The sequence below is a fragment of the Mauremys mutica genome, chromosome 2 (assembly GCF_020497125.1).
Source record: "Mauremys mutica isolate MM-2020 ecotype Southern chromosome 2, ASM2049712v1, whole genome shotgun sequence".
NCBI lineage: Eukaryota > Metazoa > Chordata > Testudines > Geoemydidae > Mauremys > Mauremys mutica.
In genome coordinates, this window is record NC_059073.1 from 295,855,182 (window position 1) to 295,870,172 (window position 14,991).

The window sequence follows — 14,991 nt, forward strand, 5'->3', positions numbered from 1 at the left end:
GCAATGCTCCCGCCTGCCCGAGTCCCCGCCCGCTCCCCGAGTACCACGCCGCCCGCTCGGCCCCCGCCCACTCCCTGAGTACCACGCCGCCCGCTCGGCCCCGCCCGCTCCCAGAGCCCGGCTCCCAGCATGCAATGCTCCCGCCTGCCCGATTCCCCGCCCGCTCCCAGAGCCCGGCCCCCAGCATGCAATGCTCCCGCCTGCCCGAGCCCCCGCCCTCTCCCAGAGCCCGGCCCCCAGCACGCAATGCTCCCGCCTGCCCGAGCCCCCGCCCGCTCCCTGAGTACCACGCCGCCCGCTCGGCCCCCGCCCACTCCCAGAGCCCAGCTCCCAGCATGCAATGCTCCCGCCTGCCCGAGCCCCCGCCCACTCCCAGAGCCCGGCCCCCAGCATGCAATGCTCCCGCCTGCCCGAGCCCCCGCCCGCTCCCTGAGTACCACGCCGCCCGCTCGGCCCCCGCCCACTCCCAGAGCCCGGCTCCCAGCATGCAATGCTCCCGCCTGCCCGAGCCCCCGCCCGCTCCCAGAGCCCGGCTCCGGCTCCCAGCATGCAATGCTCCCGCCTGCCCGAGCCCCCGCCCCCTCCCTGAGTACCACGCCGCCCGCTCGGCCCCCGCCCACTCCCAGAGCCCGGCTCCCAGCATGCAATGCTCCCGCCTGCCCGAGCCCCCGCCCACTCCCAGAGCCCGGCCCCCAGCATGCAATGCTCCCGCCTGCCCGAGCCCCCGCCCGCTCCCTGAGTACCATGCCTCCCGCTCAGCCCCCGTCCACTCCCAGAGCCCAGCTCCCAGCATGCAATGCTCCCGCCTGCCCGAGCCCCCGCCCGCTCCCTGAGTACCACGCCGCCCGCTCGGCCCCCGTCCACTCCCTGAGCCCGGCTCCCAGCATGCAATGCTCCCGCCTGCCCGAGCCCCCGCCCACTCCCAGAGCCCGGCTCCCAGCATGCAATGCTCCCGCCTGCCCGAGCCCCCGCCCGCTCCCTGAGTACCACGCCGCCCGCTCGGCCCCCGTCCACTCCCTGAGCATGACACCCCCCAGAGCCCCCCCATTCCCTGAGCACGGTGCCCCCTACTCAGGGCCGGCTCCAGACCCCAGCGCGCCAAGCGCGTGCTTGGGGCAGCGTCCCGTGGAGGGCGGCAGGCGGCTCCGGTGGACCTCCTGCAGACGTGCCTGCGGAGGGTCCGCTGGTCCCGCAGCTTCGGTGGAGCATCCGCAGGCACGTCTGCAGGAGGTGCACCGGAGCCGCCGGACCGGCGACCGGCAGAGTGCCCCCTGCGGCGTGCTGCCCTGCTTGGGGCGGCGGGATTCCTAGAGCCACCCCTGCCCCTACTGAGCGCCCCACCCTGCTCCCCGAGCACGGCACCTCCTGTCCACTCCCCGAACACAGCGCCCCCTGCTGAGCCCCCGTCCACTCCCCAAGAATGATGCCCCCGTTGAGCTGACCCCCTCCATTCTCTCCAGGACGGCGCCCCCTGCTGCGCCCCTCCTCCCTTTGGCCCAGTACCTCCGACCGCCGCACTGACTGAGAGGGGATGGTGCCCCCAAGCCTGGTGTCTGTCTCTCTGGCCTGTTCTTTGCTGCCCCCCCCCCCATCTAAGCGCTGCCCCCAGTGCAGGGTGGGAGCAGGGCCGGTGCGGAGAACCCCCCCAGACAGACAGCCCTGCACCTCTCGAGCACCCGGGCAGCACATCAGCTGTGTGTGGGGGTGATGGGCACACGCACTGGGCCCCTGCACAGGAGCACGGGGGGCTGCCGGTGCGCCAGGAGCGTTAAGTTGGAAGCAGCTGCGCTGCTGAGCTGTGAGGTCATTGATATAAACTGGGACCACATAGATCATTGTTGCAACCAAGGTCGTGTAATGGCAGCAGGGCTGCCCGGGGGGGGGGGGGCAATTTGCCCCAGGCCCTGCAGGGCCCCCACGAGAATACAGGATTCTAGAGCATTGCAACTTTTTTATGGGAATTGCTTTGCCCCGGGCCCCCTGAAGCCTCTGGGCGGCCCTGAGTGGCACCAAATCTTGTGTAAAGGGGGTCACATGAGGTGTCTAGGAGCAGGCTCCGGGTGGCTGGTTCTGGTTACGCTGTCTGGGTGTGGGTGTCGTTTCTGTATGTAAAGTTATAAGTATTGGCGCTCTCCTGGCTGTGACGGTGCCCCCGTAAGGCTTTATGGAATATGCTTATGAATGTCTAGGTGACAGAACTGGAATATGTTCTGTGCTACGTGTGCCATCTGCCATCTCTCTGCGAAGGTTATGCTCTCCCCAATCTCTTCCTCCTGGCTGTAGGCACCTGTCACTGGCGTATTGCAAGATACGAACATTGGCTGGGTACTGGCTTGATTTTAAGTAGCCTCAGTAAAGCTTTTGGGCAGCTTCTTGAGAAAAGTGCACATTAAGTGCCCAGTCAAAAACCATTTAAGCCAACAGTGAATTTGAAGACGCCAATCCACATCTGAGCTCTATCTGCAAACTGAGTCATGCATGGACATGTGACTCGCCCATGTGACTCCAAAACTCCATCTTGGAGCTGGACTTTGCATAGGAGAGAGGAGGGGATCTCAGCCCACAAGAGAAAGTCTATTTAAACCCCTGGGAGACCCCTCCATTTTCTCTTCAGCTGGCTCAAGAGAGAGCCTCTCCACCCCCCAGGATACCCGAAAGAGACTGGAACAAAGGACAGTGACTGCAGGGGGTGGGAGCGATTGCTGGACCCAGACTAGCAGGAGACTGGTCTGTAAAGGAAGCTCACTGGAACTGGTGAGGTGTTATCTGTATTCAGTTTTCTTAGAGACAAACTTGCCTGTTCTATTTTATTTTGCTTGGTAATTCAGTTTGTTCTGTCTGTTACTACTTGGAACCACTTAAATCCTACTTTCGGTATTTAATGCAATCACTTTTTACTTATTAATTAACCCAGCGTATGTATTAATACATGCGGGGGGGGAACAGCTGTGCATCTCTCTCTATCAGTATCAGAGGGGGACACGTGTTAGTCTGGATCTGTAAAAGCAGCAGAGAGTCCTGGGGCACCTTATAGACTAACAGAGGTACTGGAGCATGAGCTTTCGTGGGTGTTATAGAGGGTGAACAATTGATGAGTTTACCTGGTATAAGCTTTAAACAGGGTAAACCGGATTGATTTGGGAGTTGGGCATCTCAGGCCTTGGCTACACTTGCAAATTTGCAGCGCTGCAGCAGGGTGTGAAAACACACCCTCTCCAGCGCTGCAAATTGTGGCGCTGCAAAGCGCCAGTGTGGTCAAAGCCCCAGCGCTGGGAGCGCGGCTCCCAGCGCTGTACGTTATTCCCCACAGGGAGGTGGAGTACGGACAGCGCTGGGAGAGCTCTCTCCCAGCGCTGGCGCTTTGAAGTGCAAGTGTAGCCAAAGCCTCAGTGTTAGCGACAGGAACACTCCTGTGAGCTGCTTTCAGTGAAGCCTGCAGCTGTTAGGGGACGTGGTTCAGACCCGGGTCTGGGTTTGCAGCAGGCTAGTGGGTCTGGCTCAAACCAGGCAGGGCATTGAGCTGATGGGGGCAGGAAAGCAGGGGCAGCAGTCTGGGCACATCAGTTGGCAGCCCCAAGGGGGGTTCTGGGATCCAGCCCATCACACTCTGAATTTCAAATCTGTGCTGTGCTTCTGGGTGACACCCCAGACAAGTTGGTGTCAGCTCGGCCTAGCCTGCTTGATGGCCCATTAAGGACCATCAGCTACACAACTGATCCATGGAGAGAAGCAGATACACCTTGTAACTCAGCAAGGCAGGGACCTGGCTATGGACAGATCTCTGAGGTTTTTCCAGGCCATGTGCTGGGCAGCTTGTCTTTGGAACAAAGAAAGCAGAGACCACATGGCAAGAGACTATAAAAAGCTGCTGGATCTCCTCCATCTTGTCTTCAATCCTGCTCCTTACCTCTGGAGGGACCTTGCTACAAACTGAAGCTCTGAACAAAGGACTGAATGACCCATCCCAGCGGGGGATGTTCCAGAGACTTGATTTGAACCTGCATTTTATTCCATCACTGCTACAAGCCTGAACCAAGGACTTTGCCATCACTGTATGTAATTGATTCCATTTAACCAATTCTAGCTCTCATCTCTACCTTTTTCCTTTTATGAATAAACCTTTAGATTTTAGATTCTAGAGGATTGGCAACAGCGTGATTTGTGGGTAAGATCTGATGTGTATATTGACCTGGGTCTGGGGCTTGGTCCTTTGGGATCAGATCTGTTTGCAGGCGGCAGCCATTGCTCACATGCTCCCTTGAACGTTCCCAGGCAGACTTCTCATGTGGATTGGAGTCTCCCAAGGCCTATTGTCAGTTAAGTATTTCTTGACTGGGCACTTAACTTGCAAATTCCCTTCTAAAGAAGCTGCCCAAATGCTTCATTGAGGCTACTTAGAATCAAAACACAGAGATACCAGTTCAGAGCCAATATTCATAACTTCAACTACAGAAATGATACACACATATAGACAGCACAATCATACCCAGCAAACCAGAGCCTTTCCACAGACACCTCACACGACAACCTTTGTACAATATTTGCTCCAAATATATAACAGTGGTTGCACCAATGATCTATATGTCACAGTGACCCAAGTGCTTTCAACAGTAGATTTACAAGACAGAGAATGGTGATAATCTTCTCTGAACGTAGTAATAAAAATAGTTCACCAGCCTCACTACTTAGATCCAGCCTATCTTGGGGGATACCGTCCAAAGCCAGTAATGGCGGCTGCAGTTATTTTAAGCCAAGAAGCGCTCATGAGAAAGCCAGTGGGTTTTCCCAGGTTGGACTAATCTGAACTTCAATCCCAGCGTATCTTCTATTTATTTCCAAGATGCTGAGTCCTTTTGGACTCTTGCTGAAAAAAAGAGTATTAAAAAGCCATTAAATTTATGGCTTTTTAATGTCTTTTGAAGATTCTGCATCTTGTACTAGATGGCCTCTGCAGTGTGCATAGGAGAGATTAGGGTTACACGTTTCTCTGAGCAAAGCTTGTACTCCACCATGTCTTCCAGAGAAGTTTGCAGCTCCATCAGATGCACAAGCAGCCATCTGTTTGGGGTCCAAGTGACAAGCATTTAACTCTTGTAAGATGTCACAGATGCAGCTGATGTGTCTTCTATAACCTGAACATCTAGAAACGCATCTACTGGCCTACCACTGACATCAAGATAACATTCACCATGACTTAATACTTGATGTCCATTTGCAGGGGTGCATTCATCAGCCATGTATGCATATCGAATACGGTGAGAGAGGTTTTCACATTTCAATTGCTGAGTCTTTCACTGTTGCACCGCATGTTTCTAGCCAGTCAGCAGAGATTCTTGCAGAAAGATAGTGAGTGTTTGCTGGTCTTGTTCGGAACCAGTGTTCAACTTCAGGATGAACAAGTGACAATGCCCTTAACATTGGCCTCCAGTTTGTAGTGTGCGGTATCTCTTGCTTAAATAGGAAGTAGGATGCCACAGCCATGTTGGTTCACATAAACTGAGCTGTGCCTCCACCATTCTTAACAGCCTCATTAAGTTCTACAATTGGCTTTGACAGTGACTGGCTTATAAGGCTTTCTGCATGTCGATGCAGTCCGGAGGATTGGTGTTTTCCAGCCTTTTCATATAGGTTGCCAGCATTGGCTTAGCTGATCAGTCTGGCAAACCAAGATCCTCCACTTTTACTATATACATCCATGGTATGCTCACACCGTGAATACTGTGTGCCGGTCTGGTCACCCCTGTGACGTTATTGATATAAATGGGGACCATATAGAACATGGGTTGCAACCAAGGTCCTGTAGTGGCACCAAACCTTGGGTAAAGGGGGTCATCTAAGGTGTCTTAGACCAGGTTCTGGGTTGCTGGTTATGATTATGCTGTCTGTATGTCTGCGTATCATTTTGTAGTTGAAGTTATAAGTATTGGCTCTGTAATGTCTGTATTCTGTATTATGCTCTGCCTCTGGGAAGTGTCCCAGACAAAGTTGATGTTAGCCCGGCATAGCTGGCTTGATGGCCCATTAAAGGGCCATCGGCTACACAATTGACCCATGGAGGGAAGGCAGACACGCCTTGTGACTCAGCAAAGTATGCAGGGACTGGCCCATGTGACTCCAGGCTCCATTTTGCTGTAATTTTCCACAGTGAAGACAAAGGGATTCTTACACCTGGAAAAGTCTATATAAGGCTAATGCCTCATCTCCATCTGGTCTTCAATCCTGCTTCTGACCTCTGGAAGGACTTAGCTACAAACTGAAGCTCTGCACGAAGGACTGTTGACCCATCCCAGCGGGGGATGTTCCAGAGACTTAATCTGAACCTGCAGTTTACTCCAGCACTGCTGCAAGCCTGAACTAAGAACTTTGCCATTACTGTATGTAATTGATTCCATTTAACCAATTCTACCTCTCATCTCTACCTTTTTCCCTTTGTAAATAAACCTTTAGATTTTAGATTCTAAAGGATTGGCAACAGCGTGATTTGTGGGTAAGATCTGATGTGTATATTGACCTGGGTCTGGGGCTTGGTCCTTTGGGATCGAGGGAACCTTTTTCTTTTATTGGGGTGTTGGTTTTCATAACCAGTCATCCCCAGGACGAGTGCACTGGTGGTGATGCTGGGAGACTGGAGTGTCTAAGGAAATTGCTTGTGTGACTTGTGGTTAGCCAGTGGGGTGAGACCAAAGTCCTTTTTGTCTGGCTGGTTTGGTTTGCCTTAGAGGTGGAAAAACCCCAGCCTAGGGTTGTGACTGCCCTGTTTGAGCAATTGGTCCTGATTTGGCACTCTCAGTTGGGTCCCGCCAGAATCGCTCCGTCACAACCCCATCTCAATGACACCGGGGGGCAGTGTCATGGCGGGTCAGGGCTCGTACCCGGGGGGCGGTGTCACGGCGGTACTGGGTGCGTACCCGGGGGGCGGTGTCATGGCAGCACTGGGTGCTTCCCCGGGGTCAGGGGGTGGCGTCACGGCGGCGCTGGGCGCGTACCCGGGGTCAGGGGGTGGCGTCACAGCGGTGCTGGGCGCGTACCCGGGGTCAGGGGGTGGCGTCACAGCGGTGCTGGGCGCGTACCCGGGGTCAGGGGGTGGCGTCACGGCGGCGCTGGGCGCGTACCCGGGGCCAGGGGGTGGCGTCACAGCGGTGCTGGGCGCGTACCCGGGCGCGGCTGCCAGTCGTCTTGCAGCAGGCGCTGACGTGGTCCCCCCCAGGTGTATGTGCCCAGCTCAGACGCCGGAGGGTTTTGCCTGGCACTACTCGGAGATGCGGCTCTCGCGCCCCTGCCCCGGCTGTATAAGGGTGGTGCCCGCTGGCGCCCCTCAGCTGCTGCTCCCCGCCCACAGGTAGACGTGTGCGCCGTGGGGCCGGATTCCTTCATCTCGTTTTCCTGGGGCCGGGGGTAACTTGTCCCTGGTGGCTCCGGCCGCCTGGGTGCCCGGTGGAGGGCCTGCCAGGATCACACACTGCCCCTTGGGGCGGGGGCGGCAGTGCCCCACGTGCTGGGCCCCTTTCCCGGCCTGGCTCCAGCGAGGGCCTGCGCAGGCCTCGCCCCGCTTCCGACGGGGGGGCTGTTCCCAGCAGTGCCCCACGTGCTGGGCGCTGTCCCTGGAGAGGGCCCAGGGCGCTCCCTGGCAGGGCTGTGAGCAGAGGAACACGGGTGGCGAGAGACCTGGGACCCCAGCAGCCGATGGAGCCAGCCACGACGGTGCCAGGGAGAACCCATGTCTCCTTCCCAGACCCCACCGCGGCTAGGGCGGCCATGCCAGCCAGCTCCCCACGACTCCACCAGGCCAGGCAGGGACCGCACTTCCCGAGTTCCCACGGGCCGGCTCTCTGCTGTGTCCAGTGTGACAACATGGAAAGAGTGGGCAACATTTTTAGGAGGCCTTCTGTGCCTCGGTTTCCCCTGTGTGCTGCAGGGTCAGCCAGTGGGGGGAGGGGACTCTTTGCTCTCAGGGCAGGCTGACACGCCTTGGTGTGGGTGTCACCTACTCTCTGGGCCTTCGTCTCCACAGCATTGGAACATCATAGAACTGTAAGACTGGAAGGGACCTTGAGAGGTCACCTAGGCCAGTCCCCTGCACTCACGCCAGGGCTAAGGATTATCCAGACTGTCCCCGACAGGGGCTTGTCCAACCTGCTCTTAAAAACCTCCAGTGACGGAGACTCCACAACCTCCCTGGGCAATTTATTCCAGTGCCTAACCACCCCGACAGGTAGGGAGTTTTTCCTAATGTCCAACCTAAACCTCCCTTGCTGCAGTTTAAGCCCATTGCTTCTTGTCCTGTCCTCAGAGGTTCAGGAGAACAATTTACCTCCCTCCTCCTTGTAAAAACCTTTTATGTACTTGAAAACTGTTCTCATGTCCCCTCTCAGGCTTCTCTGCTCGGGACTAAACACCCAGTTTTTCAATCTTCCCTCACAGGTCATGTTTTCTAGACTTTTCATCAGTTTTCACCCAGGAAAGCTCATGCTCCAATACGTCTGTTAGTCTGTAAGGTGCCACAGGACTCTTCGCTGCTTTCATCAGTTTTGTGGCTCTTTGGACTTTCCACATCTTTCCTGAAATGTGGAACCCAGAACTGGACACAATACTCCCATTGAGGCCGTATCAGAATAGTAAATATGGCAGGCGACCAGCTTGGCTTAACAGTGAAATCCTTGCTGATCTTAAATGCAAAAAAGAAGCTTACAAGAAGTGGAAGACTGGACAAATGACCAGGGAGGAGTATAAAAGTATTGCTCAGGCATGCAGGAGTGAAATCAGGAAGGCCAAATCACACTTGGAGTTGCAGCTAGCAAGAGATGTTAAGAGTAACAAGAAGGGTTTCTTCAGGTGTGTTAGCAACAAGAAGAAAGTCAAGGAAAGTGTGGGCCCCTTACTGAATGAGGGAGGGAACCTCGTGACAGAGGATGTGGAAAAAGCTAATGTACTCAATGCTTTTTTTGCCTCTGTCTTCACGAACAAGGGCAGCTCCCAGACAGCTGCACTCTGCAGCACGGTATGGGGAGGAGGTGACCAGCCCTCTGTGGAGAAAGAAGTGGTTCAGGACTATTTAGAAAAGCTGGACGAGCACAAGTCCATGGGGCCGGATGCGCTGCATCTGAGGATGCTAAAGGAGTTGGCGGATGTGATTGCAGAGCCATTGGCCATTATCTTTGAAAACTCATGGCGAACGGGGGAGGTCCTGGATGACTGGAAAAAGGCTACTGTAGTGCCCATCTTTAAAAAAGGGAAGGAGGAGGATCCGGGGAACTACAGGCCAGTCAGTCTCACCTCAGTCCCTGGAAAAATCATGGAGCAGGTCCTCAAGGAATCAATTCTGAAGCACTTGTAGGAGGGGAAAGTGATCAGGAACAGTCAGCATGGATTCACCAAGGGCGAGTCATGCCTGACTAACCTAATTGCCTTCTATGAGGAGATAACCGGCTCTGTGGATGAGGGGAAAGCAGTGGATGTGTTATTCCTTGACTTTAGCAAAGCTTTTGATACAGTCTCCCACAGTATTCTTGCCGGCAAGTTAAAGAAGTCTGGGCTGGATGAATGGACGGTAAGGTGGATAGAAAACTGGCTAGATGGTCGGGCTCAACGGGTAGTGATCAACGGCTCCATGTCTAGTTGGCAGCCGGTATCAAGTGGAGTGCCCCAAGGGTCGGTGCTGGGGCCGGTTTTATTCAATATTTTCATTAACGATCTGGAGGATGGTGTGGACTGCACCCTTAGCAAGTTTGCAGATGACACTAAACTGGGAGGAGTGGTAGATACGCTGGAGGGTAGGGATAGGATACAGAGGGACCTAGACAAATTAGAGGATTGGGCCAAAAGAAATCTGATGAGGTTCAACAAGGACAAGTGCAGAGTCCTGCACTTAGGACGGAAGAATCCCATGCACTGCTACAGACTAGGGACCGAATGGCTGGGCAGCAGTTCTGCAGAAAAGGACCTAGGGGTTACGGTGGACGAAAAGCTGAATATGAGTCAACAGTGTGCCCTTGTTGCCAAGAAGGCTAATGGCATTTTGGGCTGTATAAGTAGGGGCATTGCCAGCAGATCGAGGGACGTGATCATTCCCCTCTATTCAGCACTGGTGAGGCCTCATCTGGAGAACTGTGTCCAGTTTTGGGCCTCACACTACAAGAAGGATGTGGAAAAATTGGAGAGAGTCCAGCGGAGGGCAACAAAAATGATTAGGGGGCTGGAGCACATGACTTATGAGGAGAGGCTGAGGGAACTGGGATTGTTTAGTCTGCAGAAGAGAAGAATGAGGGGGGATTTGAAGCTGCTTTCAACTACCTGAAAGGGGGTTCCCAAGAGGATGGATCTAGAATCATAGAATCTCAGGGTTGGAAGGGACCTCAGGAGGGATCTAGTCCAACCCCCTTCTCAAAGCAGGACCAATCCCCAACTAAATCATCCCAGCCAGGGCTTTGTCAAGCCTGACCTTAAAGACCTCTAAGGAAGGAGATTCCACCACCTCCCTAGGTAACCCATTCCAATGCTTCACCACCCTCCTAGTGAAAAAGTTTTTCCTAATGTCCAACCTAAACCTCCCCCTCTGCAACTTGAGACCATTGCTCCTTGTTCTGTCATCTTCTACCACTGAGAACAGTCTAGATCCATCCTCTTTGGAACCCCCCTTCAGGTAGTTGAAAGCAGCTATCAAATCCCCCCTCATTCTTCTCTTCTGCAGACTAAACAATCCCAGTTCCCTCAGCCTCTCCTCATAAATCATGTGCTCCAGCCCCCTAATCATTTTTGTTGCCCTCCGCTGGACTCTCTCCAATTTATCCACATCCTTCTTGTAGTGTGGGGCCCAAAACTGGACACAGTACTCCAAATGAGGCCTCACCAGTGCTGAATAGAGGGGAATGATCACATCCCTCGATCTGCTGGCAATGCCCCTACTTATACAGCCCAAAATGCCATTAGCCTTCTTGGCAACAAGGGCACACTGTTGACTCATATTCAGCTTTTCGTCCACCGTAACCCCTAGGTCCTTTTCTGCAGAACTGCTGCCCAGCCATTCGGTCCCTAGTCTGTAGCAGTGCATGGGATTCTTCCGTCCTAAGTGCAGGACTCTGTACTTGTCCTTGTTGAACCTCATCATATTTCTTTTGGCCCAAAAGAACTGTTCTCAATGGTACCAGATGACAGAACAAGGAGTAATGGTCTCAAGTTGCAGTGGGGGAGGTTTAGGTTGGATATTAGGAAAAACTATTTCACTAGGAGGGTGGTGAAGCACTGGAATGGGTTCCCTAGGGAGGTGGTGGAATCTCCTTCCTTAGAGGTTTTTAAGGTCAGGCTTGACAAAGCCCTGGCTGGGATGATTTAGTTGGGGTTGGTCCTGCTTTGAGCAGGGGGTTGGACTAGATACCTCCTGAGGTCCCTTCCAACCCTGAGATTCTATGATTCTATGACCAGCGCAGAGCAGAGCAGAAGAATCACTTCTCGTGTCTTGCTTCCAACACTCCTGCTAATACAGCCCAGAAGGATGTTTGCTTTTTTTGCAAGTGTTACACTATTGACTCATATTTAGCTGGTGATCCATTCAGACCCCCCGATCCCTTTCCGCAGGACTCCTTCCTAGGCAGTCACTGCCCATTGTGTGTGTGCAACCGATTGTTCCTGCCTAAGGGGAGCACTTTGCATTTGTTCTTATTGAATTTCATCCTACTTAGCCCCAGACCATTTCTCCAGTTTGTCCAGATCACTTTCAGTTTTAATCCTTATCCTGCAAAGCACTTGCAGCCCCTCCCAGCTTGGTATCGTCCGCACACTTTACAAGGGCCTGGCTACACTTGCAGGCGTCGAGCACTGGGAGTTAAACCCGCCCTCGGAGGGCGCAGAGCAGAAGTGTTGCAGGCTGTCCACACTGACAGCTGCCAGCGCACTGGCGTGGCCACATTTGTGGCACTTGCAGCGGCATTGGGAGCGGTGCATTGTGGGCAGCTATCCCAGCATGCAAGTGGCTGCAATGTGCTTTTCAAATGGGGGGGGAAGTGTGACAGGGAGTGTGACGTGTGTATGTGGGGGGAGAGAGAGTGGGGTTTGGGGGGGCTGAGAGCATGTCACCATGCTGTCCTGTAAGCTCAGACAGCAGCAGACCCCCACCCCCTCTCACACAGCACCGCCGTGACACCGCCCCCCAGGTACGCACCCAGCACCGCTGTGACACCGCCCCCCAGGTACGCACCCAGCGCCGCCTTGATACCACCCCCCACCCCCCTGGTACGCACCCAGCGCTGTCGTGACACCACCCCCGACCCCAAGTACGTGCCCCGACCTGCCATGACACTGCCCCCCCCCGGTATGTGCCCCGCGCCGCTGTGACAGCACCACCCCGTGCTGCCGTTGGGGTGACCAGCCCGCCCTGGCAGTGTGGGTGAGGGGGGCAGGCTGGGTCCGTCAGGCCTGCGGGGGTGGGCGGGACGTGCCGTGGGGCGGTGACCAGCCCCCCTGGCAGTGTGGGTGAGGGGGGCAGGCTGGGTCCGTCAGGGCTGCGGGGGTGGGCGGGATGTGCCGTGGGGCGGTGACCAGCCCCCCTGGCAGTGTGGGTGAGGGGGGCAGGCTGGGTCCATCAGGGCTGCGGGGGTGGGCGAGACGTGCCGTGGGGCGGTGACCAGCCCCCCTGGCAGTGTGGGTGAGGGGGGCAGGCTGGGTCCGTCAGGGCTGTGGGGGTGGGCGGGACGTGCCGTGGGGCGGTGACCAGCCCCCCTGGCAGTGTGGGTGAGGGGGGCAGGCTGGGTCCGTCAGGCCTGCGGGGGTGGGCGGGACATGCCGTGGGGCGGTGACCAGCCCCCCTGGCAGTGTGGGTGAGGGGGGCAGGCTGGGTCCGTCAGGGCTGCGGGGGTGGGCGGGACGTGCCGTGGGGCGGTGACCAGCCCCCCTGGCAGTGTGGGTGAGGGGGGCAGGCTGGGTCCGTCAGGGCTGCGGGGGTGGGCGGGACGTGCCGTGGGGCGGTGACCAGCCCCCCTGGCAGTGTGGGTGAGGGGGGCAGGCTGGGTCCGTCAGGGCTGCGGGGGTGGGCGGGACGTGCCGTGGGGCGGTGACCAGCCCCCCTGGCAGGGGGGGTGAGGGGGGCAGGCTGGGTCCGTCAGGGCTGGGGGGTGGGCGGGACGTGCCGTGGGGCGGTGACCAGTGTCCCTGGCTGGCCAGGACCCGTCTTACCCGTCGGCGTTTGGCCCGGAGGCCCCTGCTCCCAGCAGCAGCCAGTGCTCGACCCGAGGCGGCTCATGGCCCGGCGCTGCGCCGTGTGCCCCTGGGATGGGGGGCGGTGCACGGCGGGTGGCGCGGCCGCATGTCTTGCCAACGTGCCGTCCGGGGCCAGCAGAGCCGTGCCAGCTGCCAGGGCAAGGTGCGTGTGCTGCCCACTGGCTCTGGGACGCCCCAGCAGCTGCTCCCATCCGTCCCCCGGCTCAGGTCCCTCCCCCGCTCGCGGCACGGGGATTAGCTGGCTGGCAGCTGAGGCACCGGGGCTATAAATAGGGTCCCCAGAGCCATGGGGAGGGGCCCGGCCCGGACACCCCTCCCCTGGCCACACCCTAATGCACAGGTGAAGGGTCAGTTGCTGCAGGCGCTCACTGAATACTGGATACAGGGTCTGAGACGCTGTCCCGGGGTCCCCGGGCGCTGCTCTGGAGCTGCTCCCCACCGAGCCAGGCAGGACTCTGGGAGCCTCCTCTCCCTCGGAGCAGCCTGTCTGCAGGGCAAGACGCTCCCACGGCTTCACCTCCTGGGTCTCTCCTTGGAGCATTCAGCATCCTCTGCCCCTCCGTGCGCTTCCCAGAGCGAGTCCGCCCAGGCGGGGTCCTGGGGGGCCACAGGGTCCTGCCCCCCCACGTCGCAGTCAGACGTGACTCTCAGCCAGCCGGGGACACAGAGGTTTAGCATCCCCTTGCGGGGGGGAAGGGCCCGGCCATTAGCTGCCAGCGACAGAGGGGTGGCCAGGAACTGAGCCCCCCCAGGATTCAGAGGAGCACTGAGACCAGCCCCACTTTGTCCCAGCCGCAAACAGGGCCCAGGCCCAGGGCGAGAGGCCTCCAGGGAGCCGAGGGGGAGGTGTGAGGAGAGCCGGGGCTGCCCCCCAGCTCAGCACACAGACTTCAGGCCGAGGCACCGTTCTGCCCACCCCACTGGGTCTCCCCCAGGACTCCTGCATGCGGCCCGGCCAGCTGAGCTAGGGCAGGGCTGTCAGGGGTGAGGGGGAGTCGGGGCCCTGCCCCCCACGTCCTGCGATTCCCGGGACTCTCAGCCAGCCAGTAAAGCAGGAGGTTTATTAGCCGACAGGACAGTCCCAAGCAGGGCTTGTAGGTACAGCCAGGACCCCTCAGCCAGGTCCCTCGGGGGGGGAGCCCAGAGCCCGGTTCTGGGCCTTCACCCCCACCCCACCCCCAGCCAGCTCCAAACTGAGCCTCCCTCCAGCAGCCTCCCCCAGCCCCCCCGGCTCCTCCCCCAGCCTTGGCCCAGCTCCCCAGGCCGAAGTGTCATGTCCCTCCCCCCACCCGGCTCAGGTGACAGGCTGAAGTCACCCCCTGGTATCCCACCCCCATCAGTATTGATGCAGACAGTCCCGGTAACACCCCACCCAACATTCCCGGTCAATCCTCCCTACTCGGTCACACCCGCCCGGCCCGGAGTCACTGACCCTGCGGGACAGAGACACGCCCCACACCCCTCAGTCCTTCCAACGGGGGCGACCCTCCCTGGGGAAAATCGGCTCCTTATTCCCAGCCGGGACGGGTCCGGTTCAGCTCCAGTCAGCGGCTCTCGTCCGGGCCTTGCCTGCCGGAGCCAAGGGCCGTCTGCCGCAGAGCCCCCTCCCCTGCCCAGCCCGCGCTCACGGCACCGCCGACCCCTCCCCTGCCCGCGCTCACGGCACCGCCAACCCCTCCCCTGCCCAGCCCGCGCTCACGGCACCGCCGACCCCTCCCCTGCCCGCGCTCACGGCACCGCCGACCCCTCCCCTGCCCAGCCCGCGCTCACGGCACCGCCGGC

The 14,991-nt window shown here is 57.8% G+C and overlaps 1 protein-coding gene across 1 annotated transcript in view; it reads right to left on the reverse strand.

The window, feature by feature from the left end:
- Positions 1-14,991, reverse strand: part of KCNH2 (potassium voltage-gated channel subfamily H member 2) — a 176,625-nt gene that overhangs the window by 17,464 nt on the left and 144,170 nt on the right. The gene's annotated exons all lie outside the window — the stretch shown is intronic.